Here is a 15963-nt window from a genome sequence, read left to right as displayed (position 1 = left end):
GACTGCTGAATAGTCATTTATTTGTAGAATCGCATTAATTTATTATTGGGATTGTTTGAGTTTTTTCGTTCTTTTTTTGTGTTTGACAGTGTATACCTGTTTTTTTTTCTTTTTTTGGGGGGCGTTGTGGGTTTTTTTTTTTGTTTTAATCCTCTCCCCAAATCCTCTCCCAAGCTTCTTCCCTTGTGCATACCTACTCTCTCCTCTCTATCACTTTTCTTTTACTCTTCATCACTCCCTTGTCTTGTATTAAATCCACTTCATATCACTATATCAGAAACTCTACATTAGTCACTAGAATACTACTACATTTGTACTATCGCTAATCTCTAGTATATACTACCTTACCAAACTCATATACTCATACTATTCACCCTATCTGCGACCTTACCCTGTTCTTCCATTTACTCCTTCACTTTCCTCCTTATTCAACCTACACTGTTGAATACAATACAACCTGCCCTTGAATATACCAGCTGACATCTAGAGACTGAGCAAAATCTACCAAAAGCAACAGGTACAAACTTCTGAAATCTTGGGAGGAGGAACAACAATGGAACAATGAGCTCTCACAACCCCACAATAACAGAACCTAATAACACAGAAATGCAGAGATCTCCAGAAGATTAAATCAGAAATGTAACTGTAGAAATAATACAGGATTTTAGAAAATAATTTAGAGGGAGTCTGAAATAAAGAATGCAATCATTGAAGTAAAGGCATCAATTCAAACTATAAACAATCGATTAGACCACATAGAGAATAGAATCTCGCTCCTAGAAGATGATCACTTCAAAAACGAATGCACAGTTTATAACTTAGAAAAAACAACTTGACAACAGGAATTGAACATTGAAGAAATATGGGCCCATCTTAAGAGAGCTAACCTAAGAATAATCGGCACAGAGGAGGGAAAAGAAGGGAAAACCAAAGGGATCAACCATCTCTTCAAAAAAGTAATAACAGCCGGGCGTGGTGGCGCACGCTTGTAATCCCCGCGCTTGGGAGGCAGAGACAGGAGGATTGTGCTGGTTCGGAGACAGCTTTGCTGGCTTAAGAGACCCTGTTTCCACATAAAAAAGTAATAAAATAGGTCTGGGAGTGTAGCCCATGGGAGTGTATCCCGAAGGTAGAAGGGCTTCCAGAAACCCCAGTAACACCAAAAAAAAAAAAAAAAAAAGTAATAACAGAAAAATTTTCAAACATAAAGGAAGAAGTCGATACACAGGTTCAGGAAATTTATAGAACTCCCTTTAGATAAGATCAGAGAAAAGGTTCCCCACGCCACATAATAGTCAAAATGACCAATGTAGAAGTCAAGCAGAGAATCTTAAAGGCAACAAAAACAAAAGGCCAAGTGACATTCAGAGGCAAATGAATTAGAATCACTCCAGACTTCCCAAACCAAGTCATGAAAGCCAGAAGGGCTTGTAGTAACATATTCCAGACTCTGAAAGAAAACAACTTCCAGCCAAAAATTTCCTACCCAGCAACACTATCAATCAAATTAGATGGGGAAATAAGAAGTTTCCATGACAAACAGAAACTGAAGGAATTTATGTCTTCAAAACCAGCGTGGTGGCGCATGCTTTTAATCCCTGCGCTTGGGAGGCAGAGACAGGAGGATCGTGCAGGTTCAAAGCCAGCTGCGCTGGTTTAAGAGACCCTGTTTCAAAAATATAAAAAGTAGGTCTGGGAGTGTAGCCCAGAGGTGGAAGGGCTTCCAGGAACCCCAGTACCACCAAAACAAACAAACAAAACAAAACAAAAACAAAAAAACAGCACTAGAGAAAATACTCAGAGATGAACTACAAAGAAGAAATAAGCAATACAATGCCAGAACTAGAGAAACTAGAATTTCCATCCAGCAGACAACTAAGCAAAAAAGAACAAACAGTATTTCAAATTTAAATAAAATCTTAACATGTTAGGAATTAAAAATCATCTCTCAATAATCACACTGAATGTAAATGGCCTCAACTCCCCAATAAAAAGATATAAATTGGCAAAATGGATTAAAAAACAGAACCCATCTATCTGCTGCTTGCAAGAAACACACCTTACAAGTAAAGATAGTAACAAACTTAAGGTAAAGGGCTGGAGCAAAGTAATCCATGCCAACGGACCTCAAAGGCAAGCAGGAATAGCAACTGATATCAGACAAGTTAGACTTCAAGCCCAAACTTATTAGAAGAGACAAGGTCATTTTTTACTGCTAAAAGGAAAAATTCAGCAAGAGGAAATAACAATAATCAACATTTATGGCTCAAACATAGGTGCAGCTACTTTCATAAAATAAACTCTCTGTGACATTAAGTCACACATAAATCCCAACACAATAATACTGGGAGACTACAACACCCATCTCACACCATTAGACCGATCTTCTAGACAAAAGGTCAGTAAAGATGCCTCAGAACTAAAGAACACCATTAATCAAATGGACCTGTTGGACACAAATAGAATATTTCACCCAACTACAGTGGAATTCATATTTTTCTCAGCTGCTCACAGAACCTTCTCCAAAATTGATCACATCCTGGGCCACAAAGTGAACACTAGCAATATTAAAAAAATGTGACATACTTCCCTGTGTCTTTTCAGACCATAATAAAATGAAATTAGAAATCAACTATGAGAAGACCTAGAGAAACCACATAAACATGTGGAGACTGAACACCACACTTCTGAATGAAGAATGGGTCATAGATGACATAACAGGTGAAATCAAGAAATTTATAGAAACAAATGAATATAAAGATACACATATCAAAACCTCTGGGACACTTTGAAGGCAGTATTAAGAGGAAAATTTAGAGCACTGAATGCGCACATAAGAAAAACAGAAAATCATCAACTAAATAACCTAATGACACACCTCAAAGCCCTTGAAAAACAGGAACAATCTAACCCCAAAGACAGTAGAAGACAGGAAATTATTAAAATCAGAGCAGAAATTAACGAAGTAGAGAATAAAAAAAATACAGAAAATCAACAAGACCAAAAGCTGGTTTCTCAAAAAAAATTACAAAATAGATAATCCACTAGCCAACCTAACTAAAAAAAAAAAAGAGAGAATCAACCCAAATTATGAAGATAAGAGATGAAAAAGGAGATATTAATACTGACAGTGTAGAAATCCAGAGGATTATCAGAAACTACTTTGAAAAACTATACTCCAACAAAATGGAAAATCTGGAGGAAATAGACAACTTTCTAGATAAATACAACCTTCCTAAATTGAGTCAAGAAGATACAGAAAATTTAAACCAACCAATAACAGTCAAAGAGATTGAAACAGCAATAAAGAGCCTTCCATCAAAGAAAAGCCCAGGACCAGATGTTTTCCCAAATGAATTCTATAAAACCTTTATAGAAGAGCTAATACCAATACCCCTCAATCTATTTCATGAAATAGAAAAAAAGAGACTCTCCCAGATACATTCTAGGAAGCCAACATCACATTAATACCAAAAACAAATAAAGACAGTTTAAGGAAGGAGAACTACAGGCCTATATCTTTGATGAATTTGGATGCAAACTGCTAAACAAAATACTAGCAACACGCACTCAAAACCACATAAAGAAAATCATACACCATGACCAGGTAGGGTTTATCCCAGGGATGAAAGGCTAGTTCAACATATGTAAATCAATCCATGTAATTCATCATATAAAAAGAACCAAAGACAAAAATCACATGATCATTTCAATGGACACTGAAAAAGCATTTGATAAAATCCAACATCCATTTATGATAAAAGCACTGCAGAGAATTTGAATAGAAGGAACATATCTCAACATCATAAAGGCATACAATAAGCCCACAGCCAACATCCTATTAAATGAGGGAAAACTTTAAGAATTCCCCCTAAAAACAGAAACAAGACAAGGATATCCATTATCACCACTTCTTTTCAATATAGTTCTTGAGTCTCTAGCCAGAGTAATAAGGCAAGAAAAGAAAATCAAAGGAGTACAAATAGGGAAAGAAGAACTCAAACTTTCACTATTTTGAGATGACATGATACTATATTTAGAAAACCCAACAAACTTAACCAAAAGGCTTATAGAACTGATCAACAAATTCAGCAAAGTGTCTGGATACAAAATCAATCTTAAGAAACCAGAAGCTTTTCTGATTTCTTGAAAAAGAAATTCAGAAAACACTTCCACTCAGGATCTCCCACAAAAAATAAAACACTTAGGAATAAACTTAACTAAGAAGGTAAAAGATCTCTACAAAGAAAACTATAAAACATTAAGAAAAGAAGTTTACGAAGATCTTAGAAGATGGAAAGATCTGCCACGTTCATGTATAGGCAGAATAAATATCATCAAAATGGCCATTCTTCAAAAAGTGATCTACGGATTCAACGCAATGCCCATTAAATTACCAAGATCATTACACACACACACACACACACACACACACACACACACACACACACAGTCCTTAAATTCATTTGGAACAACAACAACAACAACAACAAATCCCAGAATAGCCAAAGTAGTTCTCAGCAACAAAAACCATGCAAGAGGAATCACGATACCTGATTTTAAACTTTACTACAAAGCCACTGTAATAAAAACAGCATGGTACGGGCACAAAAACAGATACATAGACCAATGGGGCAGAATAGAAGACTCAGAAACAAATCTACACACTTACAGCCAATTGGTTTTTGACAAAGGGGCCAAGAACATACACTGGAAAAAAGATAGCCTGTTCAACAAATGGTGTTGGCAAAACTGGTTAACCATATGCAGACAATTGGAAATTAATCCCGCTTTCTCACCCTGCACAAGATTCAATTCAAGATGGATCAAAGACTTGGAAATTAGACCAGAGACCTTGAAGCTCTTTGAAGAGGGCATAGGTCCAACACTGCAACACATAGGCACAGATAAAAACTTTCTAAACAGGACCCCAAAGGCACAACAAACTAAAAGGCAAATCAATACGTGGAATTGCATGAAACTGAAGATTTTCTGTTCAGCAAAGGAAACTGTCAAGAACCTCAATTGAGAGCCAACAGAATGGGAGAAGATTTTTACTACCTACTCCTCTGATAGAGGACTAATATCTAGAAGATATAGAGAACTCAAGAAACTCAATACTAAAAACCCAAAAAACAAATAATCCAATCAAAAAATGGGATAGCAAACTAAATAGACACTTCACGAAAGAAGAAATTCAAATGGCCAATAAATGCATGAAAAAATGCTCAACAGCATTGGCAATCAGAGAGATGCAAATCAAAATTACCCTGAGATTTTACCTTACCCCAACTAGAATGGCAACCATTCAAACCACAAACAACAACAAATGCTGGTGAGGTTGTGGAGAAGTGGGAACTTTAAAACATTGTTGGTGGGATTGCAAATTAGTGCAACCACTTTGGAAAACAGTATGGAGAATCCCCAGAGGAATGGGAACAAATCTACCATTTGATCCAGCAATACCACTTCTGGTTATCTACTGAAAAGAAAGGAAACCAAACTACCAAACTAATGCATGTGTATCTATGTTCATAGCTGCACAATTCACCATAGCCAAACTATGGGACCAGCCAAGATGTCCATCAACAGATGAATGGATTACAAAACTGTGGGATATGTACACAATGGAACCTTAGCCATAAACACACACACACACACACACACACACACACACACACACACACACACACTTGCAGCCTTTACAGGGAAATGGATGGAATGCGAGGACATTATGCTAAGTGAGATTAGTCAGTCACAAAAAGTAAGAAATTGGATGCTTTCCCTAATATGTGAAAGCTAAGGTGAAATGTGTCATAGGATGAACTCCAGGTTAAAAAGATCCTATAGAGGAGCAATTAAGGCAACCTAACTGTGGAGATGGGAGGTGGGGAGAGGGAAACTCTTTAAAGCACACGATGTACTTATTCATATCGTAGTCAGCCACTAAGCCAAGCATGGGAGGGAGAGCTGGGGAGGGAGTGGGGTGGGGACTTGGTGAGGGCTGGCTGGGTGATGTGTGCATTTATGTCTAGACAAGTTTTTTACTTGTGTAGTATATGTATATACTACATTATGATGTATAAATTCAATGCACCAATAAAATAATTTTAAAAGAAGTTATATATGTATATTTAAATATATAAAGCAGTATTACTTTCTTATAGCAAAATCAGATAATTTAGAAAAATAGAAGCCCCTTCTATATTTTTATTATTTGGTTCTTCTATGTCTCATGAATAAATAAATGGTAAACATTTATACTCAGCAATCAATAAAATGTTCTCTCTAGCTTAAAAGGTAGAGCTCTCCATCTATCTCTATAAAGATATATATATCTATATATATACACACACTATATATCTCAATATATATGTATATATATCAACAAATTTCTCATGAATTCTCAGTAAGAAAGAGTAACTCAATTTTAAGTGGGTTTGGAGAAGAATTCTGATTACCAGCTTTTTCCAAACTTCATTTTGGATTTGAAGAAGGAAAATAACGTTGCAGCTCATCTTCTGATGGTTAGACAGTTTAAAGATAAGAACAGTTTGTGTATGAGTAATAGTTGTAGATCCTATGATTTATGTTGAATAGAATAAATTTATAAAGTTGAAGGACATCTTAGGTATTGGTATCCTGGACATATTAGATTACATATAATTTCTCAGTTATATTGTAACACAAAACCATGACCTTGGGTCACAAGAGTAATACTTCATATTTAATTATCAAATTTATTTTTGATGCCAACAGTGTGTTAAAACTGGATTACACAATAAAAATATTCATCAAAAATTAGAGAAATCTCCAATCTTATATATTATAAATTATATATAATATTATAGATCAATGAAATCTCTCCATGGAAAGCACACATTCAAACCATGACATCAGAAGGTAGATTTCCCCCTTAGTAGTAGATAGAGAAGAATTAGAAGTGAAACAGACTTAGACTTTAAAAAAAGGAGTAAAAAGGAGCCAAGTGTGGTGGCACACATTTTTAATCTCAGTACTTGGGAGGCAGAGACAGAAGGATCGCAGGTTCATGGCTAGCCTTAGCTACTTAGTGAGGCCCTCCGCAACTTAGTGAGACCATGTTTAAAAAAAAAAAAGAATAAAAAATAGGGCTGGAGTGTAGCTCTGAGATAGAAACCCCCATGGGTTCAAGCCTCAGTAATGAAAAAAAAAAAAGAGTAAAGGGTTAATATTTCCTGATAGGTAAGGTCATCTACTGTTAGTAAAAGATGTTTGGTACAAGCTGGGTGTGGTGGTACAGGCTTATAATCTCAGTACTTGGAAATGTGAGACTAGAGGAACTTTTGTGGCCAGTCTCAGCAACCTGTGAGCCCCATTGTAAACTCCCCCCCCTTTTTTTTTTGCGGCACTGGGGATGGAACCCAGGGGCATTCTACCTTGCAGCTACATCCCCAGCCCAATCTTTTTTTTTTTTTTTTCCTTTTTGGTGGTACTGGGTTCCTGGAAACCCTTCTATCTTTGGCCTTACACGCCCAGACATATATATATATATATATATATATATATATATATATATATATATATATATATTTTTTTTTTTTTTTTTAAATTTGGAAACAGGGTCTCTTAAACCAGCGTGGCTGGCTTTGAACCTGTGCGATCCTCCTGTCTCCGCCTCCCAAGCCCGGGGATTACAAGCGTGCGCCACTGCGCCCAGCTTTTTTTTTTTTTTTTTTTTTCTTTTTCTTTATTTTGAAACAGGGTCTCACTAAGTTGCAGAAGGCCTCACAAAGGAGCTGAGGCTGTCCACAAACTGGGATCCTTCTGTCTTAGCCTCCCAAATGCTGGGATTACAAGCGTGAGCCACCCCCGCCCCTCTGAAACTTAATGAGATTCTGTTTCCACATAAAAAAATAGGGCTGGGTGGAGCTCACAGTAGAATGCCCCTGGGTTCAATCCCTAGTACTGGACACCACCACCAAAATAAAACAGAAGTTTGGTACCCTTCCCTTTTCCTTTCTCTCAAACCTCCTAAAGGCTGGTTTAGTTCCAAGAACCTTCTTTTTCTTCCCATATCTGATTGGTTTGCTGAATTCTTTCTTCATGATTTTAGGAAGCTGAAACCATCCCTCAATTTATAGATTTGTTGTGAGAGCCTGTAGTAGCTATCAGAAACACTGACTGTAGTTTGTGCCTCAGTGAAGGTAAAGGTTAAAAGTTTTTTTGCCTGGTGGCTCATGTTTGGATTAAAATAACAAACAAAATCACTACAACCTACAATTCACCATTTTGTGGATAAGAAGCCAGGTTGTACAGGCTCTTGGCATAGTTAATTTTGATTTTGGAGATGTCCTCCTTTTTTTTTTTTGTGGTACTGGGGATTTAATCTGGGAGGGTTCTACTTCTGAGCTACAACCCTAGCCCTATTTCACTTTTTAAAAATTGAAACAGGCTCTTGCTAAGTTGTTGAGGGTCCTGCTAAGTTGTTGAAGCTGGCCTTGAGCCTGTGATCCCACTGTCTCAGCCTCCTAAGTACTAGTATTACAGATGCGTGCTACCATATTTAGCTGAAAGCTTTACTTTTTTTTTTTTTTTTTGGTGTGTGTGTGTTTGTGTGGTACTGGAGATTGAGCCCAGGGGCAGTCTAACTTTGAGCTACACCCAGCCTTATTTTAATTTTAATTTTTAATTTTAGTGGCACTGGGGATGAAACCCAGGGGCATTCTACCTCAAAGATATACTCCCAGCCCTAATTTTTATTCTTTATTATGAAACAGGGACTCATTGAGTCGCAAAGGGCCTCACTAAGTAGCTGAGGCTGTCTTCGAGGTGTGATCCTCCTGTCTCAGCCTCCCAAATGCTGGGATTACAAGCATGTGCCACCATCCCAACTTTATTTTTATTTTTGAAACAGGGTCTCATAGGTGATACAAGGCTCACTATTTGCTGAGGCTGGCTGTGAACCTGCGATCCTCTTGTTTCAGCCGCCCAAGGATTATAGGTATGCACCACCATGCCCGACTTTCTTTTCTTTTCTATTTTTGTGGTATTGGGGATTGAACCCTAGGGGCATTCTGCCTCTGAGCTACACCCTGAACCCTATTTTTAATTTTGAAACGGGATCTCATTAAATTGCAAAGGGCATCACTAGGTTGCTGAGGCTTGCTGTGAACCTCCTGTCTCAGCTTCCTGAGTACTGGGATTAGAGGTGTGTGCCACTGCACACAGCTGGATGCCTTCTCTTTATCTTAGACAAATTTCTTTTTCTCTGACACCTTACTTTGTGGCACAGATCTTGGAGCATCAGGTCTCCAATGTATAATTCACTGACTAAGTGAATATATAATACATGACCAAATAAATTACAAAAATCTCAACAAGCCATTAATTATAAACAATCAATTCTGGTCATAATGAATCAACATCCAACTATCCCCATAGGTCTGGAGAGATTTGTGTAGCCTTTCCTTCTATTCATTTACTCATCATATATTCATTACACTTAGTGGAAATCAATTTAAACCAAATTAGGTTCCATGTTATAACTTCAGGAGTTAAATCAGCTCAGTGTAAAAGAAAAAATCAGCTCAGTACTCGTTATGTAAAATTTGCCATGAACTTCCTGTGTTTTATTCTAACATTTAAAAATAAAGCAGCCAAGTTCTCTAATTTTGGTCAAAATTTTACATACACACATCCCTCAAAATGTTAATAGGAGAGCTGTTCCTCTCCTATTATAATAGGAGATGTTAAATGCCATGAATGAAATAATGAGGAAAAGAAACAGAAAGAGTGACTAGAAACCTATTCAGGGCTAGCTTAATGCAAAGTAGAAATATTAAACAATAGAACAGCACACCAACACTGGTGGTCCCCAAATGTCTACTCTTACCAGCTTCAAATTTCCACTATATCAGTCACTAATGGGTTGGATAACAAAGGCCAAGGCCGGTGCCCACATCTATCAACCACGACTTAGAATGCACAAGTTGCCTCAAATGGGCTTTCTATCTCCTTACTATTAGCATAATAGCAGGAATTAGTTTATTAAATTAGTGAGTTAATCTGATATCTCGGTGCCTAAGGGAATAATAGAACAGATTAAGTTCAGGGTATGAGAAAGGTATGATAGTGATAAATAATAGGAAAGAAAAGGCAGAATAAGATGAGGAGGCCTAAGGTTTGTGGGTGCTTCAGGGGCCCTAATTTAAAATGCATATCCAAAATATTTTGATGTCCATGATGAGGTTTTGATGACAAAAACAATTTCTCGGTAATATTTTACTTATGGTCTGACAAAAAAACACCACCTCACCTTTTTACCAAGCCAGGAAATGATATTATCTATAACTCATTTCTTTCTGTCACAATTATATGTCTATAAAACATTAGATCACTCTCTTTAGTTTGTCAATTTATGTCAATTCTTTGTCCAGATTCTGAGACGATAGGCAGTATGCTATTTAAGATAAAGAAGCCAGATGTAATCCCAGTACTTGGTAGGAAGATTGCAGGTTTGAGGTCAGTCTTAGCAACTTAGTGAGATCTTTAGCAAATCAGTGAGATCCTGTTTCTATATAAAAAATAAAATAGGGCTGTGGATGTAGCTCAGAGATAGAATATGCTGAGTTCAATCCCCTGTGATGAACACACACACACACACACACACACACACACACACACACACCCCTCAGCTCAACCTCAGCACCATGCTCAGATCACTGACTCTTTTTAACTCAGGCAGAAGCTACTTCCTTGGGTGTTTTATTTCTGAAGATAAACCAATTTGGGGCAGCAGTAGAATATCTTCATTTGTCTCTAATTTCCTAATAAGGTTAGTAAGTTCAGGGTAAAAAGATTACACGATCTTTTCAATAGATGCTGAAAAAGCTTTCAGACAAAATCCAACACTCATTCATGCTAAAAAAAAAAACCTGCAAAGAATCAGAAAAGAAATATACCTCAACATCATAAAGGCAACATATAATAGGACCACAGCTAGCCTCATAATGAATGGAGAAAAACTACAAGAGTTCCCCTTAAAAACAGAAACAAGACAAGGATGTCCACGATCACCACTCCTTTTCAATATAGTACTGAGACTCTAACTAGAGCAATAAGGCAAGAGAAGAAAATCAAAGGAGTAAAAATGGAAAAAGAACTGAAACTATTTTTATTTCAGATGACATATTATACTTAGAAGATCCAATAAACTCAACCAAAAGGCTTTTAGAACTGATCAAGCTAGGGGAGAAAACAGGACACAGCAGGAACTCCAGACAGAGGAGGAGAAATCTTAGATGGGAAAGAAGGCGACCTAACTGAGGAAGATGGAAGGGGGAAGAGAGAATCACCTCAATGACACCATGTACATACACAAACCAACCACTGTGCTGAGCACAGGAGGGGCTAGAGGGCGGATGTGGGTGGGGCAGGGAGGGCTCAATGAGTGCTGTGTGCATGTAGGCCTCTATCACCCCGAACTGCATCAAGATGTATGACTTCAATGCTCCAATAAAATAAAATAAAATAAAACAAAACAAGTTCAGGGTGAGCAGCTGAGTGTTGAAACTGCAGGAAAATGGACGAGGAGAGAAAGGATGTTGTACTGCTTCTGAGAGCGCTCCTTACACACAGATGTCACCCTGAACTGGTTTACCTGGTGTGACTGTAGAGGCATTGAGCTGTTCTCTCCTGGTCTACTGAAATACACACGATGCTCTAGAGAGAAGTTGGAGAAAAATGAAGAACAGAGGGAAACACTGTGCAGGAAGTGGAGGCTGAAGGCTACAAAGACAAACCCTGCCTGGTGACAATCCTATTTATCAGGCCTGCCTAAAATGAAAAGCAACTGCAGTTTATTTCTTTGAAAGGCCAGCTTGGGCTGCCAACAGCATTACATTGGGTGAATTTCCATCTCACTGATTTAGCCCTAAAGTCTGAGATTAATACTTTAGCAAACGGGCTGGTACCAGCAAGTGATGGGGAGGAGACTGAATTCCAACTGAAATGAAATCAAAGGAAGCTTTTTTTGATAGCTCTTGATCCTGCTTACAATTTTACACTTTGCCTTTAAGTGAAATATGATGACCCCTCAGCAGCTGTGCTATTCAGTCACCAGGGAATTGACTATCCAGCTTTTGAAGTTAGAAGTGTTTGCTCTTCTTGTCCCAGCGCACCAGCTGATTGCTGCAATGCTCCTAGTTAATACAAAGTATTGAGAAAGTAAGCCTATGTAGCCATCATATAGCTGACTAAAGCCTTATTTTCTCCTTTGGAAGCTCCTGAGGATTTCATCCTTTGTAAGAAATGGTGGGGTTCCTGGAAACCCTTCTACTTCCGGGCTACACTCCCAGACCTATTTTATATTTTTACTTGGAAACAGGGTCTCTTAAGCCAGAGAGGCCGGCTCCGAACCTGCGTGATCCTCCTGTCTCCGCTTCCCAAGCTCGGGGATTACAAGTGTGCACCACCACATCCGGCTTTGTAAGGACATTTCTAATTCTGTAGTAATCAGGTAGCCTTGAACTTCAGCTTCCAATCCTCTTCTATGTTCCAGGATAGAAGAGCAGATAAGCTAGCATTTACCTGAGAACTGTTCTTAAGCTCTTTATTAGGTAATTCTAGATTAGTGTTTTTTGCAAATATGTAGTTGCCAACTCTATGTATTAGACATCCACAGCAGTACTAGTAAGATTTACAGTAGTCTTCCATGGTTTCACAGTCCATGGTTTTAGTTACCCAGGGCCAACTATAGTCTATAAATATTTAGTGGAAAATTCCAGAAAAACAAAACATTTGTTCTAAGCAGCATGATAAAATTTCATGCTGTCCCACTCTGTCCTGCCTGGGACCTGAATCACTCCTTTGTCCAGTGTGTCCAAACTGCATATGCTACCTGCCCATTAATTTCCTCAGTAAGCCTCTTGGTTGTTGCAGGATCACAGTGCTTGTGTTTTAGTAACCCTTATTTTACTTAATCAAGACCCAAAGCCAAGAGTAATGATGCCGGCAATTTGATTGTGACAAAGCGAAGCTATAAAGTGCTTCCTTTCAGTAAAATGGTAGAGACCAGTCATACAAATTTAATTATAGTATGTTATTATAATTGTTCTATTTAATTATTGTTTTAAATTTCTTACTGTACCTCATTTACAGATTAAACTTTATCAAGGATATGCATGGATAGGAAAAACTATAGTACATACAGAATTTGGTATACTATTTGCAGTCAGGTATCCACTGGGGGTCTTAGAAGGTAGAGAGACTTTATTTTAGAGTCAAGTCCTTTTGGAGATATCTTACAATTCATGTAAGAGACTTAGACTCAGTTTTTTTTGTTAAATCTTATACCTCAAAATTCTAGTGGTAGAATACTACTACTATCTGATTGGTCACAGAATTCAGTTAAGGCACACGCGAAGGGCGTATTACTGCAAAGTCGGGAAGAAAAAGCACATGTTCTGAATACTTTCTTTGTACTCTGTACTATTGTGGATTTTATACTATAAATCTTGCTTAATTCTCACCAACTGTAGGAAGAAGGCATTATTACTGCTTCTATGTGGTAAAGAAAACTAAGTCTCAGGGTCATTATGTAATTTTTCCCAAAGGTCACAGTTCCTAGAAGAGGTAAGATTTACATGAATACAACCTGATTCAGCAGTTCCTGTTCTTTCCAATATAGCATCTTTTTATAAAAAAGTTTTTCTTTCAGAGAAAACACTACAAAGTCTACTGCCTGGCTTAATATTGCTATCAGAATCTGGAACAAGCTTTTTTTTTCTTTTCTTTTTTTCTTTTTGCTGGTACTGGGGATAAAACCCAGAGGCATTCTACCCCCGAGCTACACCCAGGCCCTATTTTTTTAAAAAATTATTTTGAAACAGGGTCTCACTGAGTTGCAAAGGGCCTCACTAAGTGGCTGAGGCTGGTGGCTTGGTGGCACATGCTTGTAATCCCAGCATTCGGGAGGCTGAGACCAGAGGACTGTGACTCACGGACAGCCTCAGCTACTTAGTGAGGCCCTCTGCAACTCAGTGAGACCCTGTTTCAAAATAAAGAATAAAAAATAGGGCAAGGAGTGTAGCTCGGAGGTAGAATGCCCCTGGGTTGCATCACCAGACCCACAAAAAAAAAAAAAAAAAAAAAAAGTTGCACCACCACACCTGGCTTTGGAACAAATTTTCCAATAAGTCAGCACAAAGGAAGCTGAGCAGCATGCCCACAGCCCAGTTGTCTCTAACAAGACCTGCTGAAGAACATGGCCACAACAGTAACAAAATCCTAGCACTATCAAGAGTTTTAGTGTGTCATATGAGTTACAGTGTGAAGCATAATAAAAATGGACATTTTTTTTTAATACTGGGGCATTCTACCTTCAGCCCTTCGTGTGTGTGTGTGTGTGTGTGTGTGTGTGTGTGTGTGTGTGTGTGTGTGTGTTTAGGTATTAGGGACTGAACCCACGATCAGTCTACCTCTACATCTTTCTTACACTTCCAGCCTTTTTTATTTTTTGTTTTGAAACAGGATCTTGCTAGGTTGTTGAGAGTCTTGATAAGTTGCTGAGGCTGTCCTTGAACCTGTGAGCCTCCTGTCTCAGTCTCCCAAGTACTGGGATTATAGGTGTGCACCACTGTGCCCAGCTTATTTATCTAGTTTTTTAAACAGGGTCTTGATAAATTGCTGAGGCTAGCCTTGAACCTGTGATTCCCCTAAGCCTCCCAAGTACTGGAATTACAGGCAGTTACCACTGCATAGGGCTTGACCTATTTTCTTTTTGAACCAGAATAAGCTCTGAATTTGCTAGCTATGTTGTTGTCTTCTTTGTTTTCAGGAAATTAGTAATAAACTCACTTTTCAAAACACTTACTTTATGTCGGGTGTGGTGGCACACGCTTGTAATCCCCGTGCTTGGGAGGCAGAGACAGAAAGATTGTGCAAGTTTGAAGCCAGCCTCGCTGACTTAAGAGACCGTTTCCAAATAAAAATATAAAAAATAGGTCTGGGTGTGTATCCCAGAGGTAGAAGGGTTTCCAGGAACCCCAGTACCAACAAAACCCAAAAACAAACAAACAAGAAATCCCCCAAGCCCTCTCCCAAAACAAAAAAAACCCCACTTACTTTATTAAAGGAATAATTTTCATAAAAGGGTAATGTGGAGGAGTAGAAAACACAACCCAGTAGGATGCCATGGACTAGGTTTTATTCAATAGAGTGAAAAATATCTAGTCTGGTTTACTGAGTTTAGAATGATTCACCAGCTGCACGTGGTGGTGCACGCTTGTAATCCCCATGCTTGGGAGGCAGAGACAGGAGGATCGCGCAGGTTTGCTGGCTTAAGAGACCCTGTTTCCAAATAAAAAATATAAAACAGGTCTGGGAGTGTAGCCCGGGGGAAGAAAGGTTCCATCCCCAGTACCACCAAACAAACAAATGAACAAAACTCCCAAAACAAACAAAAAACAAAACAAAAAGAACGATTCTTCAGTTAGCGTCAAACTCATCAGAAAAGAGTATGAGAGGGTAAATTAATAATGTTTTCCATGAGCTGGATGTGGTGGCGCACGCTTGTAATCCCAGTGCTTGGGAGGCTGAGACTGGAGGATCACATGTTCGTGGACAGCCTCAGTTGCAATAGTGAGGCCCTCTGCAACTTAGTGAGACCCTGTTTCAAAATAAAGAATAAAAAATAGGGCAGGGGGTGTAGCTTGGAGGTAGAATGCCCCTGGGTTAAACCCCTGGTATCACCACACACGCACACACAAGTCTTCCATGGATTTAGTGTGGGGAAGTGGTAATATATATCTGTCATCTCTATTTTGTTTTTTTTCTCTTTTCTTCCACTTATTAACTTTATGAACAAGCAATTCAGCATCTTTAAGGCCTTAGAGTAAAACTGGGATAATGATACCTTACTATCTAAAGGCAGAGCAGCTAGACCATCTGATCTCTTCAAATCTGTATCAGCTATAGAGTTTA

At 38.3% G+C, this 15963-nt stretch overlaps 1 protein-coding gene across 3 annotated transcripts in view; it reads right to left on the bottom strand.

The window, feature by feature from the left end:
* TANC2 (tetratricopeptide repeat, ankyrin repeat and coiled-coil containing 2) overlaps positions 1 to 15963 on the bottom strand; it is a gene marked incomplete at both ends in the record, with an annotated part of 361064 nt that overhangs the window by 63552 nt on the left and 281549 nt on the right. The gene's annotated exons all lie outside the window — the stretch shown is intronic.

This window comes from Muscardinus avellanarius, assembly GCF_963383645.1.
Source record: "Muscardinus avellanarius genome assembly, chromosome: 16".
Lineage (NCBI taxonomy): Eukaryota > Metazoa > Chordata > Mammalia > Rodentia > Gliridae > Muscardinus > Muscardinus avellanarius.
Note: the sequence above shows the minus strand (reverse complement) of the source record. Positions and strands in the feature narration are given on the sequence as shown.